Source organism: Diplotaxodon limnothrissa, linkage group LG17 (genome assembly GCF_057381915.1).
Source record: "Diplotaxodon limnothrissa isolate DT_005_m linkage group LG17, D_limnothrissa_male_GT1.1, whole genome shotgun sequence".
In the NCBI taxonomy this organism is placed as follows: domain Eukaryota; kingdom Metazoa; phylum Chordata; class Actinopteri; order Cichliformes; family Cichlidae; genus Diplotaxodon; species Diplotaxodon limnothrissa.
The window spans coordinates 35,692,531-35,707,130 of NC_140612.1; the positions used below are offsets into that span (position 1 = coordinate 35,692,531).

Sequence of the window (14,600 nt, forward strand, 5' to 3'; positions counted from 1 at the left end):
GTTCAATTGACCTCTGTGTACTGTAGATTTTACCCAAGAATTAGCATGCTTGCAATCTAAGAGATGCTGACATACTGAACGTAGCCTACTTGTGAATCTGTTTCTGTATTTTTCTGTCTGAGCATTTCACAGAAGAGACCTGATCATATATCCTCCATCATTTGAACACACCCTGCTGAATATACACATTTAGCTTTCACTTTATTAGGTACACCTATACATCTGCTCATTATATAATACAGTAGCTTAGGTCATTTAGGTATGTAAACATGGTCAAGACCATCTCAAGCAGCTGAGATTCAAAGTGAGTATCAGAATTGGGAAGAAAGGTGATTTAAGTTGTTGTTAGTGCCAGAGGTCTGAGTGTTTCAGAAACTGTTCTTCCACTGGGATTGGTTCCAAAAAGATAAAATATCCAGTGAGGTGCAGTTCTCTGGGTGGAAATGCCAGAGAAGTCAAATAACCACTCATTACAGTGAAGGTTTGCAGAAGAGCATCATGCACTAAAAACAATGGGCTTCAGAAACAGAGGACCACATCAGGTGCCACTAGTTCACCATAAAGAACAAGAAAGCAGGGCTCCACCCTGCCTTGTATCAACAGTTCAGGTTAGTTGGGGTTGAATGATGTGGGGGATATTTTCTTGGCCCCTTAGTACCAACATAGCAGCGCATCTGAATATTGTTGCTGACCATGTCTCTTTATGACCACAGTGCACACACTTTCTGATGGCTGCTTCCAGCAGGATAGCGTACCGTTTCACTAAGATCAAATCATGCTAAAGTGGTTTCTTGAACATGACAATGAATTCACTATATTGAAATGGCCTCCAAAGTCACCAGTTCTCAGCTTGTTAGAGTACCTTTGGGATGTCTTAGAATGAGAAATCTGCAGGAACTGTGTAAAACTGTTGCGTCAATATGGACCAAAATATGTGAGGAATATTTCTAGCATCTTTCTGAAACTGAAGGCAAAAGAGGTCCAACCTGTTACTATTAAAGTGTACCTAATAAACTGTCTGATGAGTGTATATACATATAGACAGTATAGAGAACTCATTATCAGTGCAAATGACAAAATCTTGCTAAATTATAGCCAAGAGTTTGCTTAAACTGGTAGGAAAAAACTTCATTCTAATGGACAGGGACATTTTTATATCTGTAAAAAAAAATAATTCTTGCTAGAGTGAGTAAGTATCAAAGGAAAATTGGATTCCCACTAAGACTCATATGCATGTCAATAGCTTGGCAACATTAGCTAATGAGATATTCATTTTACTTAGCACACATGCCTTTTCAGAGTCACTGCATAAATGAATGTCTTGAGCAGTTATATAATTTGATAACTGTGGTTATTTGTCATGTTATGATGGCTCACATAATGGTGAGCAGTTAAAGGAACTCTGTAACTCAGTTGCCAACACATTATGCAGTCTTTGGGGCCTGCTGGTCTGCACCGTGAGCCCCTTTTTTTGTCCAAGATAAACATCTCATGCGATCTCTGTTGACACTTTATTTATCCCAGAAGGCTTTCTCCCCCCAAAAGTGTGCATTTTCTGCCCAGAGTCACTCTAGATGTTGGGAGTTTTGCACGAGCTCTTAGGAGAGCTGAGTTTTTCACTTTGGACTCGGTCTCGGCGTTACAAGAACAGACCGAAGCGTACAATGCAGCCAAGGGTAGATGTGTACTGTATGTCTTAAAAATGTGGGAGGGGCTTGAGCGGGCTTTGAGTTTGGTTTTATCATTGAGTGTAGTGGAGGACCCGACTGCAGACTAGGCTCCCTCCTCTCCTCTCCACTCCTCTCACTCGACTCTAGAGCTCTACTTTGTCCCGTCGTGATCCACAGGTAAGCGCAAAAAGACAACAACTTTAAACTTTTACAGACGATATCAGACCTTTTGTGGGTGGAAAGTTAAAGATGACGTAAAAAACAAACAAAAACAATGATGCAATAGGCCGCGTTACGATGGCAGATTATCATACTTGGATGTCTGCTGTGCGCATGGGCTGCTGATTTTACTTTTCGGAATTTCTTGGCTGGGAGCCGCTCCCTCTTTTGTGCGCGTTTCACGCTGCTGGTTCACTAAAGGCATGGTGACGTCATGATTCCCAGCTGCAGGCCCAGAGAGCTTTTTTAAAAATGTGTTTTTATTGTGGGGATGCATAAAGAAAAGCATACCGTATGCACGCTCTTGCAATGCGCGCTCACGCCTTCTGATTCTTTAGCGAACAAAGTATGAAGGGGCAGTAGGAAGAAAGAGGGGTGGGCAAGTTTCTCATCGCCAAAGTAGCCACTCAGTGCAGCCTGGTGGAAGTTTTTTTTTTTTTTTGGTTTGAAGAAAAAGTTGCTCTACTTTTTGGCCTGTTGATGTTGACTCTCTGTCAACAGCATCCTCCAGACACTAAAGGAAGGTTGTGGTTTTCACCCTTAGTTTAGAAAGGCATTCGTAAAGTGTGCAGAGCTAGGATAAGGGCAGTTATCCTAACTTTGTATAGATGCCAGCTCAACAAATGCCCTTCAAAAGATCAAATCTGAACATAAGATTTTAAATTTCTTTTTTTTTAATTAATGCTTGAGTCTTAAAGACGTCCAGCATCTCCTGCAGACAAAGCCACAGGGCAGTCTTTCAGAGGGCAGGCCTTCTTACTCAAAAATGAATTCTCTTCTCAAGGTATGACATTCTCTGCAATCCTACCACGCCGGAGGCAAAAAAAAACCTCTCTTCGGCTCTCATTGTACTTCAGTTTGGGCATAAAGTCTTTTGATCTCAGCTTTATTACGTAGTAGTATCTGTGAAATAGAAGCATGGTAAGTGTAAGAGGGTGGAGGGAACTGCAAAAGGTTGATCTGTAAGGTTTTGGGGTTTTTTTCCATTTTAAATACTTTCAGGAAACAGACAGCACAGTAATTGTCCATGAAACTGTATCCGATAAGTTGCGCAGTGTTTGGAAAACAAGTGGAGAATGCCCTCCTGCTCCTTATAAGGTGCAGGAGCAACCTGATGACAGATGACTGGAATAGCCTCAGGAATGCAATGAATAACACACTTCTAATACAGTAGTTCCAACCTTATGCACCCCACAGCCATCTCATGGTATCTGTAGCAGCCATTCATTTAATGTTCCCTTTGTGTCCATTTAAATTTTTCATCTGTGGAATACAGTTAACACCTTTGATCACCATACCACAGTCTAGCCATTACTTTTGTAATTAACAATTTCTTTTAGGTAACTGTATCTCTATTTATCCATTACTTATCCATTCCTTATAGCTATTTATTTATTTCAAATACTACTTCTTAGAAACTATGTAACTATATATTTCTTTTAGCTAACCATTTAACAATTCATCCTTTCCTTTTTGGTAACTGTTCAACCTGTGTCTATTACTTTTAGTTATATATTTGTACTATTTATCTGTTACTTTTTGTTGTGTCATGATTACTGGTGTGTTGGACCCAAGAAGCAGACATACAGAACAGACCCTGACAAACTGTGCAACTATTTACTTATATAGTCAGTTGTATCATTATTTGCCTGTTACTTCAATTCAGTTTAATTTAATTTAATTCACTTTGTATAGCACTAAATCACAGAAACAGACATCTCTAGGCATTTTATACTTAAGGTAAAAACCCTACATTAATACAGAAAAAACCCTGACAATGCCCTATGAGCAAGCACTTGGCAACAGTGGAAAGAAAAAACTTCCTTTTAACAGGAAGAAGCCGATCTTTTTTTTATTCAGTATGATTCAAAATGAGAGACTCAGCTCATAGAACTCAACAGAAAACTGTTTACAGAGATTAAGACAGATATTTTATTTGGTTAGACTTTTATAGGACCAGAGGGTTTTTTGCAACCACAGATATCGCCATCTGGTGACCTGGAGATAAAATGCCGTTTTAAGGCACTTCCATATCAGCGTAATTTTTCTGACCTTGAGGCTATGTCCATGTTTTATGCTGCCTTTGCTTTTATCCTACTATGTAAATATTTATCCGCAATTTCTAGCTTGCTAAAAAGCTTGTTAAACTATCGATCTGATCGAACAATGTGTATCTATTTAAATGTTTACATAATTACATCTACTGTCTTTTTTTATTATGCATAAATTACTTACAGCCTTACAATCTCTGACATAGGTTTAAGATTGTGATACCTCCGCTGGCTTTGAAGGCCATTTTTATACTCATTAAACAAAGCTTGTGTTGTTTTTAATAAAGCTCCTTTGTGCCTTGTGATTGGCTTGTTGTCATCACAGTAGAGAGTATTCTTATCAAGTTAGAAAGGTTTAATTACTGGATGAAGATGATCACTCAAACCACTCAGATGTGTTAATTTGCAATGAGCCCACACAGCCCACATCATACTATTTCCAACACATCATAACATACAGCCCTCAACTCCTCACTGTTAAGATCAAATGTTTAGGGTTTTTTTTTTGTTTGTCTCTATGCGTCTCTGTTTATATACGTGTCGCCGAATCATGCTTTTAAAATTTTTTGTTTGATTAGTTGAGCCACTTTGTTTTTAAAGTGCTTCCTGACAACTGCCAAAGTAAGGTTTTTTCATGCATGTTCACACTGTCACACACATATTTAAACAGAGCACACATCAGACTGCAAGCCATACACTGGAAATGTGGTGCTCTGTATGGATTTATAATTGGAACGATATGATATGGGTGCAGAAGAATGTGGAGGTAATTGCACAGAGTGATAACATGGGTTTGGCAGTGTGGGCGAGGGCCAGGGTTAGGGCTGGGCAGGCAGGATGTAGGGAACACTGCCATGCATTTCCGGAGTCTGGCTCTGAGCTGCACAGTGCGGTGAAAGGCTTCTAGTTACTGTATCCTGGCTCCCGCTCACTCTCTCCATCTCATTTTTCATCCCATTTTTCTTTTCTTGCTGATTTAACTCAAGACGTTTGCTGATTATTGTGCCTTATTCTCACTAAAATCAAGAAATGCTAATTATTTGTTTACATGAATGTAATATATGTGGCTGCTTTGTTGAAGTCTAATGCTAGATACTCATAATCCACCACAGCATCATATTCCAAAGCAAGAATCCAGAGTTTCCCTTGCAAGGCAGTAGTTTCTTAGCACTGCTGAGCCAAGGCATTCAACCAAGTGTCTCAACTGAAATTTGAATAGAGTGGAAAACTGACAGAGGCAAATTTCAAACACAAATGATCAGACGATTCTTTTCTCTTTTTCTTTTATTTTTACCCAAACTCCCCATGTGGTACACTTTCCAAACATGAAGACACGTCAGTCCAAACATACATTGTTTCTGCACAGCAGGTGCCAGAGCTATTTTCTGGTTTCTTCTCATAACGGACCAGTGAAACTATGTCAAGCATGTTTCCTGTGCTCGAGTGTTTTTGCCCGCTGGCTTAATTTCATGCAGATTTGTTTGTTGTAAGAATATGGCATGAGATAGAAAGGCAGCCCCGCTATGCTGGCGAACCGCAAGCGAAATGAGCACTTCCTGTTTTATCAGTGTTGTCCTTGTCATTAGTGTGAGCACCACTTGCTTTGGGGGAAAAAACGTCAGTGAAGGTTTTAAGTTTGTCTTCTGGACAACAGCAGGAGTAGGATGGGGTTCACCTCATTTTGAAGTGATTGTGATTGATGTGTAGCTAACACTCAGGGGACTCTTGGTCCTGGACTCGAGCCCTACAGTGTACTCTGTGCTGTTCCCCTCCCCCCTCCTTTTGCCTTTTGAATTTGATAGCATGTAATTTAGATGTGCTGCATCCAGAACCGCATACTAAGTTGTATAATATTGGTGAGCTTGGACAGACGGGCAGATGTCGGGTTGGGGAAGAATTCTTAACTATTTCACTGGGTAATGGCGGTCAGCAAGTGGTAGGTAAAAACTGGTAGGGATGGTTAACTGCTTGTGAAGGAAACCTTAGAAGATGTTTATTTATGCTTTAAGAGCTTGGAAGATGTTTGCGATATATAAATTCCTGTTATTTTCCATGTTAGGAGGAAAATCTCTTATGCCATGACACATTTCCGTGTGTAATTTAGGCTCATATGCTGTTTGTTGTTCTTCGCTTTGCAGCCAAACTGACATGGAACAGTTGTGCAGTGGGAGCAAAGTGTTCTTGGATGTTCTGGCATTTGTTCACTCTACAATTAGGCTCTGGTTGTCTCTTGGGTGATGGAGATTTCTTCTGCTCCTCTTCTTTTTTCCTTGGCCTATAAGAGATTTGCCACTATATTCAGTCCTATTTAACCAAACCACAATTTCATAGCTATTTCCAAGCTGCAGTTCTTTAACACACTTTAGGATCGAGCTGTCTTTTGCTTCCTTTCCTTTTCAGACTCACTCTCAACTAACTTTCAGTCGCCCCGTCTGAAGCAGTCATGTGGGCACAAAAGACCTGCGTTTGAATTCCTCTGAGCTTTAGTCACACTCGGATGGAGAGGGTTTGTTAGATCAACCTCTCACTCGTATCGTTTTCTGACTTGAAAGTGTGATCACTCAAGGCCAGATTGAATAATAGGCAGCACGGCATGTCAGTGTTGGTAATTGGTATATTGGTTCACCATCTGCTAGTTGCCAGATGCCAAGCTCTGCCAGAAGTTTCATAGCTATAGAAAAAAACACAAAAAAGGAATATTATGATCCTTTAGCTCTTACTAAATCTTTAGATTTTTGAGTGGGAGATGATTAAATTCATGAGGCAGCCTTGCTTTATATCTTAAAAGGTAAAAAATCTTCTCTTTTCCCCACGTGGTCTGCATTTTATTGTTTTTTTTTGTCGATGATTGATAGTGTGAGAGTGAGGTCAGCAATCCTAAGCAGCATTTCTGATGTCATGCTAAAAAGTTGCATGTTCTCCTCTTGGTTTCCCAAAGCAGGTTATTCTGAGAAGTGTACAACCTTGTTGAGAGGGGACATTTAGCCTTTGGGCTTCTTCTCCTCTGATAAAACAAGCACAGGAAATGTCTATGTTAGCTTGTTAGCTGATTGGCCTTGTGTTTTCCTTCACCGTCCTCCCGCTGGGACTCCAGAGATGCACAGTGTGTCCCTGTGGCAGAGAAGCCACCTTGTGTGCCCCTCTCTCATAGCAGTTACGTTACTTTTCCTTCAGCACCAATATATCCTTCCTAAGCTTTTATTTTTCTTTAAATTTATCTCAAGAATAAATGATTGATAAAACTTTCATTTACCCAGCTTCATCTCTTTGCCAACTTTCCATTCCTATGTCCTCTCTTCACCTCCCCTCCTCCTCCCTGCTCCTCTCAGCTTTTCGTCTTCCTCCCGAAAGAGTCCACAAAACTAAACAAACAGGGCTAATCAAGAGCCTGTTAAATCGCACTTTAAAAGTCCCATATTTTTTGTTAATGTGGAATTAAGGGAACGTGGAGGTAATAAGGTGATGTAAATCCCAGAGGAGTGTGTGAAAAATACCATTCAGTGTGAACATATGACTAGTGAGGTCATATATTTACACGGTTAGCAAGGTTAACCGGCCTATGAATTGTACACGGGGGGTGGGACAGACAGACAGACAGAGCATTGTGCAGGTCAGTTATAGGCCTGCTGGATTTATGCTTGTGGCTGTAGAAACGCTAAACGTGCCGAAAGGCGAATTTAAAGGACAGCTTGGAGAGGCCGTGCTGGACGTCTGCCATCCTGGGAGTGAGAACTGGCAAGAGCGAGATCAAGCTTGCATGTTGTAATGATGGTAGAGGAGTTAGCTCATACATATAAAACAATCACTGTGTCCTTACATGGATATTCACATGAGTCAGACTTCTACTGTAATTCAGTTTCAGCTTTTGGATGAGCTTCATAGTTGTGTTATTTTTCCAACCAAGTTCTAAGCGTTTAAAAATTCATTGATGTAAAATCTCAGGAGAGGGTCTCACACTTGCTGAGGTATTTAGGGATGCAACCAGCAATTATTTTTAACAAGAAATCTGCCAGTCATTTGCTTGATTAAACTCTTGATTCCTCCTAGAGTCGAGATAAATCAGTTTATGGAGTAAGCCAAATAACAGACAAATAGAGGAAGTTATCATATTTAAAATGCCTGTAAAAGTTCCAGTTCTAACTTTTGCTTTCTTTTGACTACTCTGACTCAGTGAAAACAAGCCTCAAAGGCAACACTACAAAACCATTTTCAGCCAAAATATCCAGACATTTAGTCCCATGTAATTTTTCCACAGAACTAAAAGGTCCCTAAAGAACATTGGTTGTCTGTGTTTAGATTGCAGTTTAAAGCACTGTTTGCAAAGTGGAATTTATCTTTTCTTGTGCTTTGGCTAAACATGGCAAAAGGCTGTGTATTTTAAATTGGGCAGAGCAGATCTCTGTGGCAAAAATGCTCTTACGCTCGATTAAGCTAGTTTCATTCATTATAGTGGAAGGGTGATTTATGCTACATGTTCAGCGTAGCCAAAAGACAGAATAAAATTAAGCAAGCCCACTGAGATATTAAAAAGCAAATACTGTCCTTACATATAGTTTTGTGAAATAACTTCATTCATAATGGGATCTTTGGGATCTCTCTCAACTTAAAGTTAGTGGCTAATGCAGAGACTGACTGTACTGCAAGCCCCACCCTTAAACTTCCTGAACTTTCAGAAAGTGCTACCCCCTAAGGACTTGAAGGATAAATTAATTTCTCTGGAATTTCACCCATCCCTTCAAAAGTTCTTAGTAGATGTATTGGAAACAAAACTTTAGTTAATTATTGTATGTGTTGCCAAAAGTTACAAATATACAACTTCGACAGCATCATCATTAATTTAACATTTCATTTCTGAAAACCTAACTTAATGTCTTTTCTAGAGCCCGACTAATTTATTAGCCGATTGCTATCAGCTATTTGCCGATCTGTCGTATCAGCATTTATGATGCCTGATAAATAAATATTTGAAAAGGAATGAAAAGATGGGAGAAACACCCTTCAACAATATGGTAAGTGGTGACGTTACATAGTTTGGCCACCAGAGGGCACTCTGCAACATTAGTGTTAGCAATGCAGTTGGAACTACAACCAGCTGCTCTGAGTAGTCACAAGTAAATACATAACAACAAATGTTAGAGAAATCTATGTATGCTTCATATGTCTGAAAGAATATAATATTATAATAATATCTGATTTTAAAATTACCGTACCAGTATCCACATAAAAATGCTAAGGTGGTGAAAGATCGAATCTGTTTATTAGATAGTGGTCTGCTTTGGCTCTCAGGTTTGGTTGTACCTATCCAGAACCAAATGGGCTCCTTGGTTCTGGATAGGTAGTATGCACTGTGTTTATTATAGGCCATTCAGTGGTGGAAGCTCAGAGAGTGAATCAAAAAAGTGCAAGCAAGTTGAAGGATTATAATTTTCTGTAGGATAACGGCTATGCATTAAATTCTGTGACAGAACTTTAAACCAGTCCTTAATAATTGAAAGTATAGTTGAGCATTTGTTGAGCATTTGCATTCATAATACTTGTCAAACCTTTTTCAATCTGATTTTCAAAGTAAGACAAGGCACATTGTTGTAAATGGTCCACATCCAACTTTATCACCTGAATAGGCTGCAGCACAGTCTGAGGCCTGTGTCGGAGCTGCAGTTGGGAGCAGTGGTAATTGTTTAAGAGTGCATTTATAGAGTGTACTCTTTGTGCCTCCTAATCAGAAGCATACTCAGGCGTTTACATATGGGCCTCCGATGATTGCTCAGGAATGTATTACAAGCAAGGCGAGAGGACGGGTGAGTACAAAAGCTAGTAGGCCACTCCGCTGTTACCACTTCTTTCCACTTCACATGTCACTGCCCTGTTCGGCTGAGGAGTTCGGTGGAGAGGGGTCGAAAAGATAAGTGTGGGGAGGGGAGGGGTGTGAAAGTGATTAAGGGTGAAGATCAAATCACAGAATGGCTGATGCAAAGTCTTTCCTCCATCACTACCAGTAACAAATGTACAGTATGTTCAGGCATACACTCAACATTCTCTTTTCCAGTGACTTTGAGATATGGATACCACCAATTTCACCCCCCCAAAAAAACATTGCTCCCATCTGTCCACCTATCGGAGGCCTTTAAATAGATTAGATCTGTTTTTGTGGATTCGTTTCAGTGAGCATTAGGTAATTTGTCAGTTATGCTCTCTGTACTCAAACTCGGGTCTGGCAAGGGGACAAGGAGAACAAAAATATGGCCTCAGAAAACCATTTTAATCAGACACTGCTCCGCAGGGACATAGGCTGGCATAGAAGAGCTTTTTACCTCATCAGAGCTCTGCCAGTGGTGATTGGGAGAAACACTCAGTCAGGTTTTTATTGAATAACCCCAGCTCTGTACTGGAGGGGCTTTACTGTAAAAGAGCAGCTCTACAGCCGCCGAGGTGACAGCCAAATGGTACTTATTAAAGTAAGGGCTGATTCATACTATATGCCCTACTGCAGCTTAACCTTGTTGGAGGCTTATAGTTTGGCTACAGTGCTAAAGTCCAGTCACTTTTTTTATGACTAAATACATATGCATACGATTAGCCTCTGATCAGACATCAGAGTTCACAAATTTCCTATAAAAGCACCACATGATCGCATTTATCTAATACGGGCAAGGATTCATTTCATTTTACTTACAATTTGAGCTGTATTATCCACTTGAACTATGCAGCAAGTAAGTTTAGCTTTCTTGGGGGTACAGCACTAGGACATGTCCTGAGGTGCCATGCTATTCAGGAGTAATAGCTGTGGGTCCCATCGTCTCTGCTTGTTTACACAGTACACAGCTCTCCAGCACAAATTGAGCATGACATCTAATGGAGTGTGAGCGCGGATTAATTACCCCCGCTTCTAGACTAATGTCTCCTTCTCTTCTGATTAATGATGACACATGTCACATTGGAGCTGAGCACGGTTAAAACATGAAAATGTTAATGTTAAAATAAGATATCTGCAAACAGAGTAGTAAGGTGTTTTCTATAGATTTAGCTCTGCTAGATATCATTGACTTGTTGTTTTTATTGGTTTGATTCCATTTTGTTCAGGGTTCCAGAAGGATAATGGACGGTTCATTTGTTCAGATGTTGAGAAAGGTTCAAATGTAATATAGTGCATGTTAAGGATGGGGTAGGGTTCCTATTATGACTGGCCTCATTAAACGTGCCTTAATGAGAAACAAAACACCCAGATGACCCCCCCCCCACCACCCCCAGAACAATGGGTGCTTGTTATCAAAGAGACTGCATCGCATATATGACGGTGTCTGGCTTGCATCCCAACGACGGCTTTTTCACAAGATTCTGGATTCCTAAGTTGAGCCTTGAGCTGCGCGGTGCCATTCACTCCTGTAACAGCCACCTGGGAGACCACCTTGGAAAATAGGCCCCTATTAGTTCAGGTTAGACTTAATGACCAGTAATGGTACACCGGCCAAGCCAAACTGTGCAAAAGGGCTCGGGGCAGGCCGAAATGAAATACCAGTCACTCAAGCTCTGAACATAAACACAAGGTGGGTGGTGAGTGCATAGGTATTTCTGTAGGTGCATGTGTATGAGGGGATTCAGGCAGGCTGGCATCTATCCATTTGAAAAAAAGAGTTGACCCAGATGCATAGCACAAATTTCCAACTGGAGGACATGGGTGAACCCCTTTGGACAGATTAGTGGTAATGGTGGTGGTGGTGGGGTTGTTGGATGTGGTTTTGGATTTATTCCCATCAAGCGCTGCTGCTTTGTGAACCAAATCTCATTTCCAGTTTTGCCATGAGCTACAAAAAGCTTGCAGCAATCTCAACGGAGCAACAAGAGAAGCCTCCTAAAAGCACTGCTCAATTATTTACAATTTCATGCCTGTCTTAGATATGTGTTACTCCAATAAATTTAGGAATTAAGAAGCTTAAATACTGCACATATATTAACCTCTGAAGCTGAATTTTATCCTTCATTTAGTGGTAAATGCCACATCATGCTAATGGCGTTCAACAAGGATTTTGCCTTCCATGGTCCAAAGAGTCTTTGGTGTAGAATTAGCATAGGCATTAATAGTAAGGAAAGCCAGCATTTATAGCGGTATGATATGAGTCAATCAGTCACTGAATTAAATTACTTTTCGTCCCAGGGAGATTGAGCTGCAGAGCTTCCAGGCCTGCTGGGGCAGACAGAGGAACATAGTGTAATGAGACAAATACTGAGGAAGAGAGAGAGCTTTGTTATGTCTCGTGAAGCTCTAGAGTTTCCTGGAATTTCTGGCAGTGGATCCCAAAGTCACATAACCACAGAAAGAGAGAAGACAGACGTGGGGTAGCTCTCCTGAACAGCAGAGTTCAAGTCTAAAGAAAGCTGCTCTGTTGTTATGTACTCTGGGTATTAGAGCTAGGGCTCACTTTGGAATCTAAACAGTCATGCTTTATACAGATTATGGATCATTTTTAATGCAAGTATGTGAAATGCCAATGTCTGGTCCAAAAGGAGAAAATTAATATCTTTAACATTCACAAAGATGAGTCTCTGTCCTCAGGGAGGCTGTTTCCTTTGAAGCGCTCATGAAGGAAGTATTCAAGTACGTGCAGAGATCTCCTGCGGTTTCATGCTATAGTCACCTCGGCTTCATCGCTCAGACTTCATCTTATGCTTGAGCTGTGTTAAGAATTGTGTGACGATGTGTCTTAGTCTCGCATAGCTCGACGTGTCTGCGTTTGCAAACTTACATGGATCATGTTTTAGTCCTTAAGACCCTCGTTTGGGCCTTTAACCTTGACGGGGATTTAGAGGAGCCAAAGACATACCCATCCTAGCTGGCTGGCTGCCACACTAATAAGGCAACATTCAGCACAGCCATGCACGAAAGTGAGATCGAGTAAAGCTAGTGAACCTCAGCCCTGCAGAGCCCTGAAAGGATTTGAGGTACGAAAAGGCTGGAATGTATCTTTTGGATGGCGAGGTGAGCTCCCTCACTTAGAGAATGTGCTTCTGCTGTTTCAAAAACAGTGCTCTGATATCTTGAAAAATGTTACTGCAAACCCACTGAAACACATGTGCTTTACAGGATTACTGTATTTACTGGTCTGTGTTTGTAGCTCCCTTCATAACATGCGACAGTTGGTGGAGGTGGACTGGGATTAGGATTGGTGTATTTGGCTGAGTTTTGTGCTGACCTCTGCAGCCCTTTGTCAAGAGCTATGATTTGGCCTTTTCATCAAAGTCCTTCTTATTCTAACTTTTTCCTCAGTGTACTCTTTAAATGTTCAGTTTGTGACGCTTGCATTTGATAGAAGTATTACTGTAAAATGATATACAATTTACAAATTCCCGCTGACTAGGATGGCAGATACATTAAAATACACAAAATTCACACTCTGACTATGAAGCCAAACCAAGCCCACAATCATAATACATCAGCATATAACAGCTGATTTTATGCTCATGTGATTAGATGGCTTAGCTGATACTATTCTGCAAATCTCGTGCAATTTTAAGTATCTTTAGCATGCCTACAGTTACTAGAGCAAGCTGCTCCAAGCTGCTTTGCAACCCACCTTTACCACAGCTTTTTACTTTAATTTGTGTTGCACTTTTTCAAGTTTCACTACAACTTGGACAGTTGTTTACAGACAGTAGCACAGCCTTCAAATCAAATCAAATCAAATCAAATCAAATCAAATCACTTTTATTGTCACATCACATGTGCAGGTACATTGGTACAGCACATGTGAGTGAAATTCTTGTGTGCGAGCTTCACAAGCAACAGAGTTGTGCAAAATACAATAATGTAAACAAGCAAAATACAAGAATGGCTACATCTGAAACTAATAAATATATGTACAATATATAATAGTATATGCATTTCTGGATGTGTATACTAAATATTTTTCTACGTGTGTGTGTGTGTGTGTGTGTGTGTGTGTGTGTGTGTGTGTGTGTGTGTGTGCACATATTTTACAAATTAAATAGAGTAAACAATAAATAAAATATATAAAATAAATAAAATAAAATATACAGAGTGAGACATGTGCAAAACAGTGGTTACCAGATGGTTGTATAATAGTTTCTAGGCCTGTGTGATTGCAACCTGTCACTGATACCTGCTCTGTTCTGTGCTGTGGGTCTTGTTGCTGCTTTCCCTGCCTTAAAAGACTTCTATGCATGTGCACTGAAGGCTAGGGGGGTCCCAAAACGGAGGCACACTGACAAATATTAATACAAGTCTTTCACAGTGTGGCATTTAGTAGCTTAAAAGTCACGTGTTGTTTTTACAGTTTCCTCTCAAGTGGCCAAAAACATTAGTGGTGCAAGCATACTCAGCAGACTTGTATGGAGAGTAACTTAAACCTGCTGAATGCTGTCTCTGTCATTGTCATGGCCACTGAAGCCCATTTATCAAACGTCTTCTGAGTATTCGACTTAAAGGCATATTCTCATCTCCACACCTGGAAGAGGAGTCCCAGCGCATCCACCATTAAGCAGTTTGGTCCTGCATCAATTCACTGAGAGCACGTCTGCATGAATACCCAGAGACAGAGTCAAAGAATTAAAGCAAAACATCCTCCTCGATCTCTGCTGAGAGACTCTCTATTATCATACCTTCTTTACTGACTTGTGTAGATGCACCTTCCCCAAAGAAGCCTTC

At 40.5% G+C, this 14,600-nt stretch overlaps 1 protein-coding gene across 2 annotated transcripts in view; it reads left to right on the forward strand.

Annotated features, from left to right (window-relative positions):
- Nucleotides 1–1,765: 1,765 nt before the first annotated feature.
- cald1a (caldesmon 1a) overlaps nucleotides 1,766–14,600 on the forward strand; it is a 67,676-nt gene continuing 54,841 nt past the window's right edge. For both annotated transcript variants that reach the window (XM_085376136.1, XM_085376135.1), the window contains exon 1: nucleotides 1,766–1,847. The gene's annotated coding sequence lies outside the window, so the exon portion shown is untranslated. The remainder of the gene's footprint in view (nucleotides 1,848–14,600) is intronic.